Genomic DNA, 6,857 nt, shown 5'->3' on the forward strand with positions numbered 1-6,857 from the left:
TTTTACAATATTCTACTTTCTGACTTTTTTTTATTGAATTAGACATTGTACTAACGTTTTTTTTACACTATATTTTGCAAAAACTAACCATTTATAGCAGTGATATTTCAAGTACGATTAGATAATAAGAGAAAACTTAAATTATGATTCTATAATAAACAAATAAATGAATTTCATTTAGGTCTTGTATTTGATCATATCAAGGTAAAATAATATGCACTCTATTTCTTCAATGGTCAATATCATAAAAGAACTTATAATTTGATTTTTTTTTTCGGATTCAATCTCAACTTTATTTATTTTTCCTGAGAAAGACCTTGAAATTTTTTTTTTCCTGAAAAAACCAGATGTTTGACAGTTTTTTTCGGAAAAAAACTGCTAAAAGGGCCAGATCGAAAAAATGGAAAATTGCAAGGTCTTTTTCATGAAAAAAATAAAGTTGAGGTTTAATCAGGAAAAAACACAATATATAAGGTCTTTTATAATATGAACCATTTCTTCAATGAATAATGCAATATTTAGTCAGATACATAATTAAAATATATCTAACTTTGAAAAGAAAACAAAGGGCAAATTAGTAACTGTAATATCAAAACTTCCCATAAATGAAATGTTTCTATTTTCAAGGAATATCGATGAAAATTGTTGCAATTTTAACGGGATGTGTATGGAAGTTGTTTCTTTTTCAAAATATAATGAAGGGCTAAATGCAAGAAATAGTAACATCATTCACTTATTTGTGTATAATAGCATCCTACTTTCATTTTCTTTTCATTACAAGATTATACTTCCTATTTATTTTCTTATTAAGTCCTCATACTTTGAAAAATCTATCTTATTACAACATTATACTTCAAAAAATTTACAAAATTATACATTATACTTCAAAAAATGAGGAAATAAAAGTAGAATGCTTTAATAAAGAAATAAAAGTACGATGCTATTTCCTTTCATTTAACCTTATAATGAAACACATGCATTATACATACCTCAGGAGCATAGATACAGACAACAATGAAGTTTGCTGAACAGTTTCAATAGTTCAGTGACAAATAGATAATGAAAAAACGTTTAGTGACTAAATGTGAACAAAGTCGAAAGTTCGTTTCCCTATCAAATTATCCTAATATTATACCCCGAAAAAGGTATAAAAAACGAAAAACGAAACGAATATTATATGTATAAGTTTTATGTTATAAAACTATGCAATATTATATGTATAAAAATAATCCTAATATTATATGTATGAATATGATCATTTACCTGAAAGGCACGACAAAGGATTTTAAAGAGCTCTGCCCAGGAAGTATATTGCCTACTTTCCATCTCCAAAGTGAACGGGATGAAGTTCCTGATGTTGGTCACTATAATGGCGAGATGAAATTTTCCTTCCATGTTGATGTTGCTGAGAGATTATATGAGATTGGAGAAGAATATGAAGGGTAGTAATAAAGAATATGAAATCGGAGGAGGGAAGAATAAGGGATAGATGAAAAATGCCGCTATAGGGTTAGCCGCTCTGATACCATGATAGTGGGAGAATCATTGTCACCTTTATTGATGATCATGAATCAAATATATATACTGATTACATTCTGACCTAAAACTATATATGATAAATATATTTTACATAAATACAATATATATATTGCTAATAGACAAATTGAAAGAAATAGCATGAATATCTTCCATAGACATGATTTTTAGATGAAAACTTGAGTAAGGATCAAGTCAATGAGCAAATTTAGAATTCAAATCGATACGAGCAATGAAACAATGAGATCCATATAAAATAGCAGTTAGATTGCAAAATACAGAATAGATCTAGAAAACAATGTCACAAACAACGAACTCGGAAAATACAAAGACTTGAAAATAGCTCATAGAAATCCTTGCTCTGATACCACTTTTAGGATCGATGAGATTCTATAAGACATAAATCATGTTTAAATGTGTGAACTTTTATGTACACAAGAAAGTAAATATGATCAAAATTTCGTTAGACAGTAAGAAGCTCAATTACAAAATAACGTAATAACCTCTCAAAAGATATTCTTTCTGTCTAACTAACATCCCTTACATAGGTCACCCTAAGGGAGTTGGTTAGGAAATGACCATTAATGTATAGAAGCTAAGAAAACCTCTCAAAACTAACTAACAAAAGTTACGAAGTCCAGTGCTAAAACTACAAAAGTCAAAAGACTTTCGTAGTTAAACATTTTCGCAATACAGACCGAAGACATAGAATAATACAATATGAAACATTTCACATACAGACTCAAACACAACATCTATAAGCTGCAAGAACTAACAATAATGGATAACTATGATTCAAAAGTAAGTGAAATGACACTACGCCACAATGAAATGGGAAAATATAGTAATTGAGGATTAAAATTCGAACAAACAGTTCATATTAAACAACAAGAAAAGTTAGACACGCACATATAGTCGTAGGAGCATATTTCACCTGTTGGGGTACATAATGATTATTTATTTAATCTGCAAGAAAAAAGCAAAATGAATAATGAACTGGTTGAGACGATTGAGAAGACCATGAAAATTATTTGGTGATCGGACCTTCAGCCAAGATGAATTCTTAGCAAATATAAAGATTTTTTGATTTTATGTTTTCATGCTTTTGTTTTAAAGTTTAATTTAATGAAATATATTTATGTTTTACAATGGAGTGCATTTATTAACTTTGGCGGTAAAAACCAAAATTAAGAAAAAATATAACATTTTAGTTTTGTTTTAGGTTTTAAGGGTATGACCTTTTTATTTTAGTTCTTAGGTTTTTTATTTGGTGTTATGTACTTTTAATTTAATGTTTTTTTTTTATTTCTAGTCAGTGGCGGATGGTAAGAGGGGCCAAGGGGGGCCATGGCCTCCCCGGTTTTCAGCCTCCTAATACCTGATATATAGATAAATTTTTTTATAAATGAATCCAATAATCATTATATGTTGCTATTTGCTAATTTGGCCCCCTCTGTTTTGAGCTATGTTTTCTGTTGTTTTATATGTAATGTAAGTTACAAAATTTGGTTATTAACCCATAAAATCATCCGAAAATCACTGATCAAATCAAAAAAATCATTGATAAAATCAAGGGAGAAGAAACCGGATGATATTAGGAAACTAATTAAGCTAATAAACTCTCTTCAACTCTATAAAAGAAAAGAAAAACTCTAATATGAGATACAAAATTCTGAACTCAAAGATTTGAGTTTAAGAAAACAATAAAGAACAAGATATTTCGACGCCAGAAAACGTCAAAATTTCACCGGAATAACACCGCCGCCGCAGCCCAACTGCATCTCCCACACCAGTTTCTGTCGCCACTCGCCGGACCACTGCTTCTCCGTTGTCGGACTGTAGCTTCTCCGCCTCTTTCTTTTCTCCGTTGTGTGCTCTGCTCGGTGCCGGCAAAATAGTGAATGCTCTCCCTCTCCGATACCCTCTTGACCTCTCGATCTCCTCTCCACAATGGCGAACAAGTTTTTTTTTTCTCGTCATGTTTGTCTCTCTCTTTTAACTCTCTTTGGGCATTTACTTTTATTTATTTATTTATTCTGTAAACTTGTGGAGTATAAGATTGGTATATAGTGGTATAGTGTAGGCTGACAAATTTACTTTATTAATAATGATAACATCTATTTTTAATTTATTATTTTTGTAGAATTATAGTATGCAAAATCCTTAAGTAAACTTATTTATTTTATATATTAGTATATAGTGGAATTAATAAAAATGATAACATACAAATCCATATGTAAACACTAAAAGTCTAAAACGATTATACTCATATTTTATAAAAATATTATAAAAATATTGTTGCTTGATATAATAGATTTGTCCTCTGTTATTTTATTTTAGTATTATATATTGTTATTTATTAATTGCTAGTATAATACATATCCAACATGAAAAAACAATGGTCTATTAACGAGTTATTTAAAATGAAGGTGCTAATTTTATTCAAGGACCTGAACACCTATGAACACTTAGAGATTGTTTTGGATAAAAATACAAATGTCTAGCATTCCTGTTGCAAGACTTTAAAAATAGAAAAAATCAATGACTTCAATATTGAAGTGAGACGTAAAAATATTTTGTTATTAGTTTTCTTGTCTTAAATTTTTATATGTTATCATTTTGAACATTTTTTTTGTCTATATGGTTTTGTTTTGAAGTTTTAATTCTGGCCCCCCTACTTATAGTTTTTGTGTTCCGCCCCTTGTTTCTAGTAAATTGATTCAATAAATAAGCAACGATTTAGATTTAGAATACAACTTTTGTTAAAATAAAATGTAAAATACATTTCTAAATTTTGAGCAAGATTGAATGGATTACAAATTGAATTGATCAACTGAATCAAAACTTATCGATACCTGGGAACAACTTTCACAAACAATCTAACCGCATGTAAAAATAACTTTCATAAACAATAACCACAATATCACTTATTTAACAAGTCAAGTACAACATAATATGATATCAGCAAAGGAATAGACACTATGGTGCCAAAAATGACCCTGAAATATAACATGGAAAATACATTAGAAATCATCCTTAGCCAAAATAATGATACTGTTGCAAATAAATTAGAAAATCATCACTTAGTATAATCAGTACTCTTGGCCAGAATAATGAGAAGGTTGTAAATATACGACTGTAATAACATGTCAAATAACTTTTAAGACAGAAACTTAACGAAAAACTTACGCAGTGCTAAGCACGTTTGTGTGCTGTTCATATTCCTTGGCAAACACGAATGATGCAATGGCTTGTGGTAGTGCAGCCTTACAAGAAAAGTAACAGTAGAGACAAACAAAATTGTGAGGTTAGAACTTGACAAAATAGAAATATATATATATATATATATATATATATATATATATATATATATATATATATATATATATATATATATATATATATATATATATATATATATTGTAAAGTATGATCCATTATGTTTGTGATAGTTTGAATGAATTTATATGAAAATGATAAAATATTTACGTTCCTAGAGTATATATGTATAGATCTTCAAGTTATGTTTACCTGAATAATTGCAATAGAAAGGACATCACCTCGCAAACCCATAATAAGAGAACTAACAGCCATCGTTGCTGGTGCTGCCACAAACCTCAGTAGCATCCCAAATGCAGTTAGAGTCGCACCACAATCAATTATCTTGGGTTGTAATGCCATGAACAGTCCTGCATTATAGTCCAAATTTAGGGTGCGTTTGGTTGTGGAAAATTTTCTAGTTTTCTAGGAAAATTTTCCAGGAAAAACGGAAATTTTGAAAACGCGTTTGGTTCGTTCAGTTTTCCAAAATTTTCCAAGAAAATGAAAATTTTCAGTTTTCCAAATTGTATGTAAATTAGAAAAGTGATTTTTATAGTTTTCCAAAGTTTTCCAAATTTCTAAGATGGAAAATGAAAACTCCCCCTGTTTCAACCAAATGCGTTTTCTGAAATTTTCATTGAAAATTGAAAGCGAAAACTAACTCTATTTTCTGAAAACATTTTATTAGAAAATGAAAACCGTTTTCCACGACCAAACGCACTCTTAGCAACTCCTTTTTTGAGAGTACTATATATTTCTTTACTTTTCATATAAGTTCATGTATATACTAGAGGATGTGCCACAAACATATGCAGAAGTAACGGGATTAAAAATTCTCACCCATGCAAAACATGGCAACACCTGAACCAGCTCGACATGATCAGCACCGATCCTTCCACAATAGTTGGCATTTTCAAATCCCACCTGCAGATCGTCATCATAAATGCAAACGATATAGATTAATTATATAAGAAATAAATCAATATGCATGCATGTTTGGTGTGCCATATATATAAATAATGATTAGTGCCTAATAACCAATTGTCCGTACGTATATAAATCATGCGCATACAAATTAAAACAACTCACCTGTTCGATACAAGTGCCCATGCAAGCCCAAGGATGCATGCATACGCATTAGGGTTTTTAGCAAGCTTAAGCCCTACAATCTTGATTAAAATCAAAAGCGATGATGGCCTTGTAGTTAACGCATCCTCCTCGGTATGGCCTTCTAGATCTGTTGTTGAGTCATTCGGCAAATTCAAGGATTTCTTTACACTTTGGAACTCGTACATCATCAGTAGGATTATTATCCAAACCGTAAATTGCAAAATCGAGGATTGGATGACAAGGTTTTCTCCAAAAGGCCCATACATTGCTCCAATAAGGGGAACGCCTACAACAAGTGTGTTATTCAAGGTAGACAAAGAGAAGCTTGTGATTGACCAGGGATAGTTTCCTTTAGTAGAAAGCTTTGCCCATAATGAGATTGCTACGATGATGACAGCTTTGGAGATGGCATCTGCCCCTAGGAAACGAAAGTTCATTTTATAGGGATTTACTCGGGTTGTGAAGTCGAATGTGAAGAGAGGCATAATGAAGTAGCAATTGAGCTGGTTTATGGCATCGCAATGGTCTGGTTTGAACATGTGCCACCACTTCACCGAACCATACCCTAAGATTAGTGCTACGTATAGCGGAAACATTGACGCTAATACCTTGTAGATGTCCTCCCACCCTATCATTTTTAGCGTGTGTGGGTTGTTTCTATTTTGCTTTCAGAATTAATTGTTTGAACTGAGGGATAAAGAATAAATACGTTAATTTGTTTATATATAGTGCTGGTAGAGATCATGACAAAGAATACACTAACCAAGTTGGATGGCAGGAAAGAACGGAGGAGTTTTAGTACGTAGCATCTTTATGCAACTCCACTAAGTTTATTTTTTCCCAAACCTTTGCTGGTTTTTGATTCCTTATATCTGTGGGTGGATTGAAGA

At 31.1% G+C, this 6,857-nt stretch overlaps 1 pseudogene across 1 annotated transcript; it reads right to left on the reverse strand.

Moving 5' to 3' along the window:
- Positions 1 to 4,316: 4,316 nt before the first annotated feature.
- Positions 4,317 to 6,646, reverse strand: LOC145115894 (auxin efflux carrier component 5-like; annotated as a pseudogene). The gene is made up of 4 exons (XR_013711755.1): positions 5,947 to 6,646; positions 5,698 to 5,781; positions 5,068 to 5,225; positions 4,317 to 4,802 (listed from the first exon to the last, which is right to left on the reverse strand). The product of XR_013711755.1 is annotated as an auxin efflux carrier component 5-like (transcript).
- Positions 6,647 to 6,857: the final 211 nt, after the last annotated feature.

This window comes from Lactuca virosa, chromosome 5, assembly GCF_052849685.1.
Source record: "Lactuca virosa cultivar CGN04683 chromosome 5, Lactuca_virosa_CGN04683_v6, whole genome shotgun sequence".
NCBI lineage: Eukaryota > Viridiplantae > Streptophyta > Magnoliopsida > Asterales > Asteraceae > Lactuca > Lactuca virosa.